At 30.7% G+C, this 16844-nt stretch overlaps 1 protein-coding gene across 1 annotated transcript in view; it reads right to left on the bottom strand.

Moving 5' to 3' along the window:
* LOC148304899 (uncharacterized) overlaps nucleotides 1-16844 on the bottom strand; it is a 58563-nt gene that overhangs the window by 27552 nt on the left and 14167 nt on the right. The window lies entirely within an intron of this gene.

Genomic DNA, 16844 nt, shown 5'->3' with positions numbered 1-16844 from the left:
AATTGAATTGAACCGATGCAAAGTTAGATTAACAGAAAACAACATTCGGTACAATAAAATACGTATACATTTTCACCAATATTTTTCTCGGAAACAAAGTTATATAAATTGCGATCATGAAATATGACATTTCAAATTGATAAAAAGTCGTAATAAATCACTCGAAATCTTAAAACGACCTTTAAAAATCGTGATTGAAAATTTAAAGAGTCATATGGTACAAAACCCGAATCTTCGTACTAAAAAAAGAAAAGTGATTGACTGAAAGGGCGGTATCAAATTATAATTTGGAATGCATTTCGTGTAGCGAGCCTTATCGCTTTTATGTAGGATGACAGATCATTTTTTCCTCAGAAAGATGCATCACTAAATATATTGCAAGTCAAGTTTTCGGCTATACTTGGGATCAATGGACATGTGAACATTTGCTTTTGGCGTCAAAATATCAAGGATTGTTGCATAAAACAATAAATCAACCTTCTCAATTGATTGCATTGCACCTTTATGATTAGACTCAGAACATCAAACAATTCCAACAAAACTTCATATATATCTGGGTTTTGTAATAATTTCAATAAATTAAATGCCTATTATAAATGTTAATTTAAAAAATACACAAAAAAAATAGTATTATATCATTCATGAAGTTTAAATAAAAAACAGTGAGTGCAAGTCCCTCTCCAAGCACAAGAGCTTAGTCTGTATATATACTTACATATGTGTTTTTATAAAGAGATGGTGATTAATATTGTGGTCGAGATTTATAGAACGGAAGGTTCTTTCATTAGTTACTTTATAAAAGGATATTCACATAGAATAAAAAACGTGCATCCTGGGAAATGATATATGTTACTAATAAATATATAAAAAAATGTTTTTTAATATATAAAGGGCTTTTGTGTAAATCTTTAGGGCTTTTATTTCGTTCCCAAAATCGTTTTGCGAAGTATTTGTATAATGGAATGCAGTCGTGCAGTTTGCATAATGTGACATTGTTCTAAGGCTCTATAGCGGGATCAAGGAAACCTCAAATTACGCGACCTTTGTCGTCTACAAGGTCACGTCCGAACCTGCATACAGTGTCACTAATCGCAGAACTATCATCGCACGACTGACCTGGATACTAAACTATGGGCTCGGCTGTGTTTCGCATTTCCTCGTTTAATATTATGTCGACTTCTATTGTCTTACAAGATCATTTCCCAGAATAGCAAATTGAAACATCCAAATAGGATATATGTAGGCATAGAAAATGTGAAAACACAGAACATTGAATCGATTCTATTAAAAGTGATTTTAAAAGTTATGTTGTAAATTAGCGTGAAAGAAAAAAAAATCGAAAATAGGCGTTTCTTATTTTTTGCATATTTTTTGCTGAAAATTTGTGACACATTTTATCAACTTCTAAAAAATAAACTCCAACATGGTTTATGACCACTTTTATTACTGGTATTTTTCAACCGGCTTCGATAATACCTTGTCATCTTCAGGGAGTACAATCCACACCTGAACCGAAAATTTAATGTGTTTAAAAACAAAGTAGAGTTTTCATTAGTTTACTGGAACTAAAGTAATAATATACAATGAATTAAACATAAAAATAAATACCTGAAAAATCAATAAAGCAAATCAAATAGTGGAGATGTTCTGCTAATTTGAACCTCCCTTGAAGTAAAATATGTATACGAACATAATAATTAATGGGTTTCAAATATATACGTGTAAAAAATATTTGTAAATGAGATTTTTGCCACATCACTGTCAGCCATCATTTTTTTACAATGATATTGAATGTCGTTCATCAAATAAATTTTGTTATCTGTGTACGTGCTTTTAAGGGATTGGCTTTTAAGACATAATATTTTCTATCGATTCGCGTCGCTAACAAACTATAAGAGTTGAATGGACTATTGTCTTAGAACAAATTACCCTAGTCTCTTCTCACCTGATCGAGGCCTGTACTCGAATCTGCATAGTATGCGGTGCTTTGGTATAACTGCTTTATACAATATATTGGGTGGCAAGTTCACAACTATTTCAAATATACGAGTGTATAATATTATTTCATTAATTGATTTAGCTGTCAATTTGTGGTAATATCTATCAATTTTTAATTTAAATTTTACTTGGGCTATACCACTACTTAGATGCACATACAATGTTTCAAATTATGCTAAATGCATTAAAACACGCGTCAAAATAGATTATAAGAAATAGTGGTACAGATTTACCACTTAAAAATTAAATTAAAAATAAATGCTTCGTTTGCATTTGTCAGTTTCAAAACAAAACTAACTAAAGGAAATTCCGTGATTTTCACTAAGAAATATCATTATTGAGTAAAAATTATGTAACTGTATAAAATGTTGAAATATCAACTCTTTTAAAAACATTTAGAGACAGTTATTTTAAGTAATGCTGATAATGATGAATTCATTGTGTTAAATACTTAATTATCTATTTACATACTAAATAATATTACATAATGTATGATATGTAATAATTTTTGAACTTGCTATTTAAAGTAGTACTTGAACATTTTAAATATCCCTAAAGAAAGCTAGAGAGTTGTAAATAAATCGTAATGGACTTAATTTTTTTTTTAAAAACATCACACCGTACACAAACATTAAAATTTTGGTATTTAATATAATTTAAATGATTTTATAAAATATTCAGAAATATTTGTGTTTCTTACTTAATTCACCCAGAAAAGGGTTTAGCATGGTAAATATTCATATTTATGCGTCTAAACAGAAATAATGTAAAAATATTACTATGGTTCCATAGTGTTGAATATTTGTGGCATTCGGTACAAGATAAATATTATATAAACGTTTTATTATATTCTATGTACAGAATATTCCATGACAATAATAATTACAGGGTATCTCTAGTTTGTGTGAGGAACATAACGATGGCACACCCACCATATGTAATGGCTATGGGGCTAGGGTGCCTTTAAAATAGCAATTTAATACCACTTGCAAAATAATAGTCGTAGAAACGATATGGACCTCTTTTACATGGTTTTATTGATGTGTTAAACCTATTAGTTTTATTATTGGATGTCATTTTCATATAATGTATCGTAAAATCCTTCTGTTCGTCCTCCTGTTTGTCCATAAATACAGCCATTACATGTATCCTTGAAAAATGTCAGCGCGTTCGTTCATTTAATTTTATTTTATAAATTGATTTGTTGGATTTAAAAAATATATATTTTGCGTTTTTTTTTTATCTATGGATTTTGCAATATACCATTTTCTATATGGTTTCATATAAAAGGAATTCGATTTTAAATAAATTCGCGGGAAATGTGACAATTGAAAATCATAGTTACGTTTCCTACCAATCTGCAATTGGGGTCATAAATTTGTAATTGTCTGTCAAAACAATCCAGGATGCACAACAGATTTGATGAATTTATTACCAATTCGTGATCTCCCTGCAGATCGAACAAATCTGGGTGTTGTGAATGAGGAATTGAGAACACAAATATGGCCTCGGTCCAACGAGCCAGGTATTTGGTCCATTGTGGGGCCATTTGTATGATGCGCATGTGCGAATATTTTTTTGTGATACATAAGACAAAAGGCGCGCTAAATGACGTAATGCCGCGGGCATTTTTGAATTAAGAAGCTGCCATAGACGGCCGAGGAGCGAAAATTATTAATTTGAGATTTGAATACAGTCCTCGTTAACAATAATATGTATGTAGATAAAACGTGATTTATCTATGGAGACTATACTTTTTTCAAGCCTTGTTAAGTTTTTTTTTGCAGAGATTTATCACACTTTATCGTTTCATGATGATCCTTTTTTTTTATAAAAACCAAACACAGATCTAAACCACAGACTAATCACTTATATCAATATATTTAATCAATCTTTATAGTTTCATTAAATATACACACACTAGCAAAGATAAAATAAGTTGTACGAGCGCTCGTGTCACTGTGTTTTTTCGGGGTATTAAAACCTCTCTTGTGGTTAATGTTAGGTATAATTACTGATTTAATTAAAATTAATATTTATATCAAATACATCGCACCAATTATGAGGGATATAAAAAAATACAAACGAAATATTCCCATGTTGTTATTACGATGGGTTACCTTTTAAGTTTTTACAAACATTGAAAAATAACTGAACAAGTGGGAAACAAAGTGTTTTATTGTTATAAGCAAAGTATATTTTTAAAGTCTATACACTTTTGCACATATTCAAATCAATTCTGGAAACATTTTTGCCATCTGAAGCTGATATCGTAGAAATATGCTTTTGAAAGTCTTTAACAGCTTCTTGAGGTGATTGAAATCGATGTCCGTGCATTTTTTGTTTGACAATAAGACATTAATTCAATGTTTTTTCTCCTTCAAATATTCAGTTATTTGAAGTGCTTTATGCTCGTATTACCAGGAGTTCAATGTTAGCCAGTTTGATTTGATTAAACATATTATACGTGAACATTTATACGTTTTATACAACTACTATTCTGGCTGATCGGTCAGATTTGATTAACTGTTTTTTACTGAACCCCGACCGCATAGGAATTGATGATTTTTTTGTTTTTAATTTACTAGATTTATCAAAATTATATAATGAAAAACATCACATGTCAAGAATAATAACTTAATGTGTGGTTCCGGTTATAAAAAATGGTTGTTTGGTTTATCAAACAAATAAATGGCGTCATTTGGAATACTAAAAACAATCTCAGAGATATTATACTCTCAAGATAATCTGTGGAAGATTCTAAAAATAATATTTCAACAACAAAAATTACGAAAAGAGTATTTACATATATACTTTTTGTATAAATCGACTCGTTCATAATTAATTGGTCGGGGAAAAGTAAAAAAATCATAATATTTCGGTGATAGTAAATGACTACCTTTGCTTACTATTTACGAAAAAAAAAGTTTATCTTTCTCAAAAAAATATATTTTTAATTTACCAGAAAACATATTTATTAAGATGAAAACTTAGACCGAGACATTTAAAAATATATCATATTAAAATTTCAAAATACACAAAAATAACCTAAAATTATCAAAATTATAAATTACTTTATTTTTAAATATTACGTGGTAGACACCACTTTTTTTCTAAAATCTAGTATGCACGTGTTTCGATGCATTCAATATCCTTCTCCGACACCGTATGAATGCCCCGAAACAAATTTCGCAATAGATTTAAGAATTAGCCGTATTAACCAAGCAAAATTTATGCGACTGCTGAATCAATTAGTAAAATTGAGTAAATACATACAACATCATATTATTTTTCGATTTAAATTTTAATTATACGTACAATACTTTAATATTCTTCATTTTTAAAATGATTTTTTAAGGCTAAAAAATCAAACTAAGAGTGTGCATTGATACATTTATTTCGGACAATCAATGTACGTTCTTCCCTGCATAGATATTTTAATTTCAGTTTTTTTTCATCGACTTGCAACAGTCAAGATTTATCTGCCTGGAAACACTCGGGATGTCCCCAAGTAGGAGTAGGTACCTAATATAATGTAATAACGGATGTATTATTTTACTTCATATGCTAATTAAACATTTAACTAAAAGCTGTTCTCAGTATCATTGGTCTCCAAGCATTCCAAGATCATTTGCATAATCATTTACCTGTCATATGGTTCCATCCTTTGAAACGGATACTCTTGCTTTGGTCAATTTACTGAAATTGTAAGTGTAACTTGGTTACAAAGGACTGTAAATTACTAAGCATAATGCTAAATTTTAAATACATATTTATAAGCTTTGATAATAGCATGAAGATTTTCCATTGAACTTGACTTCAAACGAACTCAATGCCAAAGAAATGAGCCACGTGTCAAAAAATAAATAAAATGAAAATATGAACACATCGCTCACTCCTTTTAACAACGTCATATATCGAAAATCGAAAATTTTCAGTTGTGCAAGTTTTCGGAATGTCCAGAAACTGTACTTTATCTCAGCAAAAGAGGCATATTTTTGACCAAATATTCAGAAAGTGTTGTTTTTACATTTTGAAGACAAGGTATTGTTTAATGATTTTTTTTATATCCGAAATATTTTTCAAATGGAGAAAACACATTCAGGTTTTTCCTAAAAAGATTTGTTGCATAGTAAAAAATTCAATAAGTGCCTTGATATTTAATTTAAATACAATTTATTATATTCTTAAACTTCAAAAACGATCCCCTGAAAAATCAAGTTTTTTGACGTTGTTGAAATGAGTGAGCGACATGGTAAATAAATATATTTTTTGTTAATTTCATTCATTGATTCTACAGTCACTTTGTGGTAAAATGTATTAATTTTTAATTTAAGTTTTACTTAGTAAATTTAATAAAAATTGTTTTAAGCCCTCTTCGTTTGCGAGTGCTTTTGACTCTTACAAACAAAATACATTAAAACAATAGTAAAATTATATAGAGGAAGGAAACAAAACAATAAATATAATTAAATTTAATTCATATTTAGTGGGTCCATATTTTTACCACAGTATACAATAGAGTCCTGGTACTCTAATATATGGAAGTGACGCATAAAGTTGGCAAAAAAAGGATGAAAGAGGACTGAATACAGTTGAAATGCGAACTCAGACGAATAAGCATATCTGATTATCCCGATTTCCATCATGTCGACTTAAAAGTGAGGTAAATTAATTTATTATGAATTAATAGATATTTTTAACAGATATTCCTGAAGTGAAACTTCATTACCCACCCTAAAATGACTACGCTTGTAAAAAAACGTTGTACCATTTAATAAGTGATAATATTATAAAATCCAAAACATAATATTGAAAAAAATTTGCTAAATTTGGTAAATTTTCCGAGGTGATTAGTTGACCATAATACATTGGAAAAATAGTAGGTATTAAATAGGTTGTGTGTAGATTGAAATAAACGAAATGTATCGGTGTACTTAAATAATAAAAGAAAAATATCTGATATTTAAATAATAAATATTGTATAAATAAGCTTCGCTTCTGTGCTGGCTGGCATATTTTTTTATACATAAACTCGTGATCCGTAGATTCTATACCCGTGAAAATCATGCACTATAATTTAATTTGAAGAAAATCACAACATGCACTTTTTACCCCTATGTTAATGTCCGGCTATTATGACTATGAAAATTGCACCGTGAGCACGAATCCCTAAGATAATCATCGTTGCGCATTTAACACTTAATACGAGCCCGCAAAGCGTGTTTCAAAAAACGAAGGAATAAACTGACGCATAATTTCGTTCGCATCTTGAAAATGGAAAAAAATGTAGCGTCACGATTTACGCCCCGATTCTCGATGATCGGAGGTAGGTACCTAGTAGGTTACTAAAGATAGAATAATGTTGCCAACTTAATTCTAGAGAAAACAGGGTTGATATCGAACAACAGAATGAAATCATAAATATGTGGATATATTCGATTGATTTTCAACCATATTTGCTGACAATTATTAATTAAAAAAAATAGAACCCTGTGTGGTTGTGTCAAGTAAGCGAAAATATTATTGTTTGACCTTTTTTATGGGAATGTGAGCATCTGCAAAAGCTAGAGTACAAGAACATTTGATAGGCCCAAGTCGAAAAAAAGACGTCAGTCAGAAAATATTAATTTTGAAGAAGCAAACAATGCATGTAAAGACAGAGTGGTGTGGCTTCTGTCTCTCTGGTTACCCCTACAAAATGGACGTAATAGTTTATAAGTTTCCTAAGAAAAATATTAATATAATAATAAAAATAAAAATAATAAAAATATATTTATAAGTTTACTAAGAAATTGCTCCTTGCATATAATGTCCAAGGATTGATAGCATATATAGTTTATATGTCTTAAAAATGTAAATGTATGTAGTTAATAATAAATAATTAAGGTTGATCCCTAAAAACAATACAATACAATGGATTCAATATCTTATATCAATCAAGATTTGTCACAAAGTTCATTTATTTGTCTTGTACGTCTTGTCATATTTTATAAATAAGGTACCGCTAAATCTGATAGATCTTTATGTCCTATTGCCTCATTAATTTTTGTCAACTGCACACCTTCTTCCCGGGCGTAATGGTTAGTTAGATTGCCTTGAATTACATTTGAAAATGGCTCAATATAAAATGAAAAAAAATTGTGTAAAAAAAAGTTGAATTGATCATCAAAAAGTTTTTTTTTTTTTTAATTTGGCAAAAGGTTGAATCAGATTTTTAAGGGGTCTAATTTGGAGTTGATATCCTGTATCAGTGGATCTGATATGAGGTATCATTGGTTGTATCGCGTCGGGAAACACCTGACATATCAGGTATTTTGATCATGACTTGGCAGAGCATTCGGATTCTTGTCTCAGCAGTTAATAGTCGCTCTGATTACCAGTACTGAGGCCATGCATCGAATACTTAATTGCTGTTAAAGATTACCATCTCCTTGACTGCAATTATCCTCACAGAAGCTCAGAACATCGAACTTATTCTGTACGTCTTATCGGACGATCCAATTTGAAATCAACTAACAAAAAGTAAACTCGTTTTGAAATCTCACTCTGCAAATGAATATTGAATTTTTGGCAGCGTAAATTTGGTGTATACTAATTTAAACATCGTTTTTTAGCAGTTAAGGGATAGATAAAATATATATTGTATGTTTATACTCATATGTATACTCGTATATCATCAAATTCATTACTTATACTCAATGTTTTATGTAATAGGAAACAATATTTTTTGCATACTTAATCGTGATAGTATCGTATCATATTGCACTATTGAGGCCCAATACGATAAATCGCAACTGATTTTTTTCTAAACCGAGATAACATTTGACGTAATTGAATATTTTTTTAAAACACCGTTTTTGTATTGATTTTTTTTTATCGCAATAAATATTTTCGAAAAAAAAAGAGTTGTTTTAGGGAAAGTAGTTCATCAAATATTTTTTCAATATGTGTTCTAAAAAAAGTCAAATTCCATAAAAAATTTAACGCGAAGAAACGTCTAGTCCCTGGCGCGGCCGAACGCGTTCTAATTTGAACGTTCGAGATCTCGACCTTAATTAAATAGTGCATTATATAAATAACTTAAAAATAATAATTGTAATAATAGTTATAAATAAATACACTGAGTTACAATCATATCCGATAGTAATACATACATTTTTTCATAGACATTGACCGACGCGTAACTCCGTGTACTCGAATGTATGCATGAATGTATCTATAAGATTATATGAAATAAATTATTAATGGTTTCACCTTCTGCAGCCTTGAACCCATTGTTGGTTTGAAGTAGGTAATAAGGCTCATGATTTATGTGGCTGAGGATTATTCGTATATAGTTACTTTAGCGGGCAGATTAGCGTATCGCTAAAAGTTTAATATCCTTTCCTTGATATTAACCGCTTATAATACTCTACCTTCAACAGTATTAAAAGGTTATGGTTTCTTAAGGTTTATGTGAATGATAAAATTCATTTAAAATCCCTTTAATAGACGAAAAATTAGTTTTTTTTTATTTTTACAGTCCTTGCTTTATCAATTCATAAGGAAAAAGTGCCCACGTATTTACTTACTCAGGACTTATCGCCTTTCCTTCCAATAGAGTTATGATTTAAACCAGGCAATGACAGCCTATAAGTCCTTTCAATACTCTGAATTATCATACTCCCATTTTGATAACTTCATCATGTATGTTAACATGCCTATAAAATCTTGATAACGACCCTTTTGTGGGATAAAATCCAGTACTTGTAAACAAAAATACAAGCATACTCATAAGCAGTTATGTATTACTTAAACGGGTTGTCAATAATGGGTAGAATTAGTGAATGTTTCACGTACGTAAAGTGATCACTCAAACCAGTCTAGGTCGTCAGCCCCGTAAATGCCTAGACTTCCATATTCTTCTTCATCTTTGATGAGATGTCAAAAAATAATATGAACCAATGATTATTCATAAGCCCTGTAAATACTATTATTATTGAACTAATGTGAACAAAAATTTAAGCTTACACAAATATTATTACCATATCATGTTATCATATCTACGGTTTTTCCCACTACTATAAGAGCCACTTATATATTATCCAAAAAATGCGTTTTTTTATGTACAGCATAATCTCGATATAACAAACTTCGGATATATGGGGGAAAATCAGGCCTAATGTAAAAAAAAAACGTTAAATCATTATTATGCCCGAGTGGAAGTGGCTGCGGAAGATGTTTTAAAATGGCTAGAAGAAGATGAAGGTGAAATGAAATAGCTGATATAATTATTAACTTAAAAATGAGGATGAAAGTGAAGATAGCGAAGAAAAATGAACGACTCTGCCAAAAATTGAATTATCAGTGGTAAGATCACATCTCAACGATCCAATAACATTTATTGACTATTCCTCAGATAACGGAGTTCAACTATATTATACGCATTTTCTTATTATAGAGAATTGTTTTTTTTTAAACATCAAACTTCAAAAATGCAAACAAAACTTTATTCATTTTTCAAAACAGGATTGCCGAAAGCAAACGCATCGATATCAAACACCAACGTCACTTCACGAGTGTCCGAAGACAACAAATAGAATTTTGTTTGTCTTTTGTATTCTTAATTTATGTCAAAATACAATGTTCATATTTTTCAAAACAAAATTATTTGGATTATTGTAAACCTAATTTCACAAAACGGACTTTCGGCTTTAACGGACACCGCCTCCCTCCGAGTAGTCCGTTATATCGAGGTTTTACTGTATTTTTAAAATGTTAATTTAAGTTAAATGATTTATTATGGATAGCTAAAGATATTTCCACAAGCAAAAGTGATTACTTTATGTTTATGAAGTAATAGCTTTTATACGATTAGGATTATTCCATCCCTACATGAGTGAGGTGAGTTCATCCCCCAGTGCAGTTTACCTCGCTCAAGGCGCGAGCGGTCAAACGCAGCAACCACACGTGCATTGGCATTTAAGGTGCAAAGACCTGCATCTATCATTATACTCCGCCCAACGGCAGACCAGGTGAGTAGTACAGCCTTATTCATCTATTTCGCAAAAAAATAATAGCTTTATTTTTAACATGACGAAAAGCAATTAAAAAACTAATGCTGTTATGTCACGTATCTCGATATTTCACTATGTCATTAATTTAATCGATTTTGGGTATATATATTGCTTGTGTTTGACATTTAAAACAGACCAAAATGACAGTTTTCATCTAATATTCGTTAACAAGCCAAAAAAGATTACGCAATAGCAATTATTTGACAGATTACTTATGCCGATCCCCACACCTTGTATCCTACTCTCATCCAGTAAATATTATCATATTCTGTAGTAAATAACCGGGATTCTAGGCCTTTGTGTCAAAACTCCCAAAGCAAACGGTTACGTTTGTATAGGCCTGGAATAATAATAATAAAATATTTATTAATACATCCGAAATTGACAGGCACCACATGAAAAATGACACCTGATGTCCTCAGCTGACTATACAATAAAGGGCGTGGATGGGTTGCAAAGAATTCATTGTGTTAAAAGTGAAAACGTTTCATTTCATGTAAACATTAATAATTGGAATTGACTTGAAACTTTCAAATTTAAGTTCAAGTTTAAAGTTAAATTTACACATGACCTATTTTGGCACTGATTTTTTTTCTTATTGCGTATTTTTTAAGTATTATAATATGTCAAATTTAATTGAATTGAACATTAATATAAACAACTAAAATAAATAACTTTGATACTCGTGTGATGCATGGTTTAGACGTAAATCATTACCAACTAAATTAATACTCTTAAAATGCTTGCAATAATCTTTCTTACATTTTTTTTAATTGACTAAAATAATTCCATATTGTTTAAAGACATCAGACACCCCTGCACATCTTCCTGATTTATGAAATATTTATAAGTAAGAAAAAACAAAATTTATTTCTTTATTACGTTTTAAAAAAGGCTATCGCATCGAATGCCATCTTCGATGGCTGCACTTCGAGTCAACAACATTACATAAAGGAACGAAAAATAAGCGTCTTCTTCTCATGCATTAAACATGGAAATTGCGCAACAGGACAGGAATATGCGCCTCGGGCGACTGCTTTACCAGTTCCTCTGCCTATATCTCCTTTACGGACCAGTCGGTTCCCTTCATTATCGACGGATCAGAGAGAATAGGATCCTCAAGGACGTGAGGGTAAAATCCCTCAACTTATTTTCCATACATGTATAAATAACGACATGATTTAACCGGTCGGATGAGATCGAACTTCATAGAATCGATTTGCTGTATCAAGTTTTCTTTTATGTAGTTATTTTTTTAAGTATAATTTTATATACAAAAGTTCATTTAAACATAATATCATACCATAACATAACATGGTTTACATAACTTATTTTGCTATATTTTTAAAAGTTTATAATGAAGTTACCTCACATTGCCTAAACTTTTCATAACATTTTTTTTAATTCTATCTTACCCTTTTTTTAATCCTAAGGACTACATTTTGAGATGTATTTTTAAGGTGTCTTAAAATTATTTTTAAACAAAATAATTATCGAAGTCTGAGCATCCTAGAATATGTATGTTAAATAATAAGAAGAATGGTGAACGCCTTCGCCATGCATAAAAAGCTCCCCGACGCTCATACTTCCACTTCATTCACTTCATATAAAAATATTTGCTACGTCTCTGTTGAGAACCCTATAATTATATCTTGAGTTTTCTTTAAATGAAAATGCTTTTTTTATAATTGTTGAATATGGGTATTTACAAGAATTGCGACCTCTAATTGTCTAGGTAATGTGATCACATTTAACACAATTTAACTCACGAATGGAGATAATCCAGATTTGTGATTAAGTACGTACTTGGACATACTCAAAATGCTGTAAGCATTTTACACTGTTTATTCAACATTCAACCAATGTTTGACAACCATTTTACTGAAATTTCGTGAGTCTTATTTGTGAAGTATCAACAGTATATCTATATTTTCTCTTTAATATATTAATTATACTCCGTATATATTTGTTAAGTCTCCCACAATAATTGAAATAAAATAAAATAAATTCACAAGACTCAACGTTTATGTTTTTATAAGTATACTACGTATAGTTTTCTTATGTAATAAAATAGGTAATTGTGGGCGTAGGTTCCAAAGAAAATCGTAATTCAGATCTGACAAAGGGATGGAAGATGGAATTGCAATGTAATGGAGCTTTATCAAGATGTATTTACAAACCTGCCTACCTACAGTGTTCAGTACAGGGTTACTCTCATTTAATCTTACAAAAATATGAAATTTCACGTGCGTCAGTACATATGCACATATACACCACCAAACATACGTCCTAGGGAGGTTACAATGAATTTCAGTGTTTCGTTCCCTCTAATATTTATTTGATATTACCTCTGACTGATACCTGATGTGCAAGACTACTGACCTTGCATTCATGTAATAAATAATCAAATTAAAATCGCATCAATTTCATACAGTGCCCTATGCACCATTGTAAAATGAGCACAAAAGGGTTCAAATTTACTTAGACTAGATGCAGAAGTAATATTTTATTTTATTTTATTTTATTGGAAGGAAGAACAACAGTTACAATATATGATACATACAAATATGAATGCATTAGGCCACAATTCTATTAATTACATTTGTTCCGTGATAAAAAATGAAAGATTACAAATGATAAGGACAAATACAAAGTGGAGATATCATGTTTGTTCATCGATCATTAAGATCATTAAACAACGTATGTTTCTAACATCAATAAAATTTATTTATTTATTATTTGTATAAAATTTAATTTAATTAATTAAACAACAGAGAAATTTTCAAGCATGTTAAAAATATCAGTAGCTAATTCGTGGACGTGCACAATTATTATTGCCTTGCATTATCTCATTTGCGATTTTACTGCGTGCTGTTACATAAAAACAAGTCACGAATGTCAATGTTTACGAACAACTCGCTTATTAATAATAAAATATCATTACGAAACAACCCTTTGAGAAAATAAGCAATAATTTCTCGCCTTCAGCCGTCATCCCGGGGTTTAATTATTTTCCAGTTTGTACGTGGCGTGGGTCAATGAAATGAAAACCACAACTCGCATTCTAGCAAGATGGATGTGGCAGCGCTACCTGCCACAGAGACAAGGTACAACGTGCATCGCATAATGCCACCGTGTGGGGTTATGCAACCTATCATTACGGCAAAAAGATAAAGTGGAGATAGCCAAATGATTATTATACCATAAAATGCACTCAATCTTCCGATAACTAGGTAATGAATGTTGATGCATTGAAAAAAGGAAATACTTTACTCGCATTCACCTGGGTGCAATGAACATATTTAGTTTCATTCTTGTAACTATATTAATTTTTGCTATAAAACCCAATTTAAGGTAAAACATTTTTTTTGAGGTTAAACTTTCACTCACCGGCCCACTGATAGTTACTAGTTACTAGTTATTTTTTTTTAGGAGCAATATAAATAATTATATATTTGATCAATATTGTATTATGCCTCTTAATTTCAAATCATGTAAATATTTTACCTGTCGTTTGTTTTCAATAATATTGTATGAAAAACAACAATTTTCCAGCACTGAACAAATATTTTATCAATGACACAATTTTTTGAGAGTAATTTCTTTTTTTTAATTAATTATGAAGGAAGCGATTTTTTGTAAAAAATATTTATTTAGCGAAAAATTGTACTTCTGCTTACTTTTACTCTTCCACGTTCATGCATCTCCTCACACATACCGCCCATTGTTACGACTCCTAACCTGACCACTTTCAAGTATTTGGCATACCTGATCGTGCCATGTTTTTCTCGGTCTTCCTCTGCTCCTTTTCCCAATAACTCCTAAATTTCCTCACTCATTCGTTCTACATGTCCAAACCACCTAAACACACCTTTCTTAATTTTATCGATAATGCTTAACTCAGCTATGCATTCCTTACTTATTTCACTATTCGCACATCCATCATACATCGTTTTGTCGCACATTCTTCTGAGAGATCGCATTTCGACTGCATTCTGTCTACTTTCATCCTTCTTTTGTCAACTCCATGTTTCACTTCGATACATTAGAGTTGGAACCAGGACTCCGTTGTACACTGCCAGTTTAGCTTCTGCTGATATGATTACTTTTGTATAGGAAAAATATATAATTATTATTATTATTCAACCTTTTTAAGACAGTTAAAAGTTTAGACTAATAGAAATGAAAAAAAATAGACTAAAAACTGCATTTCAATATTTGTTATTGTTGCGTAATATGAAGCTTATATGTTATTTAACCTATGTTATTGAGAGGAGGGTTTAAGGATTAGTTATATTATATGATTTTAAAAAAATCTTTTAAAATTTATCGACTAGCATAGTTCTCTTAAATAAATACTAGTACTTTAATTTAAAATATATTATTTTATTTTATTTGAAAATTTTACGGAACAGTTACATCAAATCATTCACATGAACGAGTTTTAAAAAAAATCCAATAATAAAATTCCACTTTATTATTAGATTAAAACCAATATTTTTAGCTTTTCCACTTTTTTATTTGACCAGCGACCGGGTTTCGTCGTTACCGACATCATCAGACTGGTGATGTCGGTCTCCCAGTCTGACATCCCAGTCTGATGATGTCGGTAACGACGAAACCCGGTCGCTGGTCAAATAAAAAAGTGGAAAAGCTAAAAATATTGGTTTTAATCTAATAATAAATTAAAAATGCAATTCCATCACGAAGTGTCAGTGGATAATATAAATCTAATAAAATTCCACATTTGTAAATTTTTGAAAATACCTGCGAGAGGTACCCACGGGAGGGAAGAAAGGGGAAAAGAATTAGGAATTATAATTCGCTTTTTCCATTATTAAAACTTCTTACCTCATATCGTAAAAAGTTGATACCTATTTATTTCGTTCAATTCACGTGTGTGATAACGATATATTTCTAGATTGTTTTTATTTGAGACGGCTTTTGTTGTACCGAGGCCTTACGTAATGTATCCCGGGATGCTGAATATGTCGCCAGTACCGAGACAATGCGTATGCCTGAAGTCTGAGCTAACAGTCCGGTTTTCTTTCCACCGAGGGTCATTGGCCAATAGAAAATATAAAAAGTCCTGAAGCAAATTCCTCTTCGAAAGGAAACGTTGTTTTTTATTGCAAAAAAACGAGGGATGGAAGAGAATGCAGAAGAGAAGAACTAGTCACGTTTTTCTTGCGTTACTTGTAGATGGTAATAATCATTCAGTTATTTACCCATGTCAGTACAAACGCACTGGCATCGGTATTATGCGTCATTATCATCTCGATCGATGACCATAAGTTTTTAATTGAAATACAATATAAAAATGATTTTGAAATGATATGTGATGTTATGTATATAAACTATAAGCAATTTTATGTGAATGTTGCACGAGTACGAGTGTGTTAAACAGTTCAGTTAAACAGCCTATTACAGGTTATGAGTTCTGTAAACACCCAAACTTCCATATTCTTCTTCATCTATATTGAATGTCAAAAAAATTAAAATTTATCTCTTTTGGATTCCTTATTTGATCGTACTTGTATACTAATTTTTTTATCTTGCTGATGATACATATATATTAATACATATTTGTCAGAAAAAACTATGTACTACTAAATCTCAACTGATGGCAGCACCATCTGTTAATATTCCACATGTAACCAACCATTTAAACCTACATGCGAAAGGAATCTAACAACAGTTTAAATATACAACTTTAAAAATTATGCGATATGGATGTTCAATATTGGGCAATATGATGAACAATACAAGCGAATAAAAAGTGATCAC

This window comes from Brachycentrus maculatus, unplaced genomic scaffold, assembly GCF_059751285.1.
Source record: "Brachycentrus maculatus isolate JH-2025_06_01 unplaced genomic scaffold, ASM5975128v1 h1tg000299l, whole genome shotgun sequence".
Lineage (NCBI taxonomy): Eukaryota > Metazoa > Arthropoda > Insecta > Trichoptera > Brachycentridae > Brachycentrus > Brachycentrus maculatus.
This window is presented reverse-complemented; position numbering and strand designations above follow the sequence as displayed.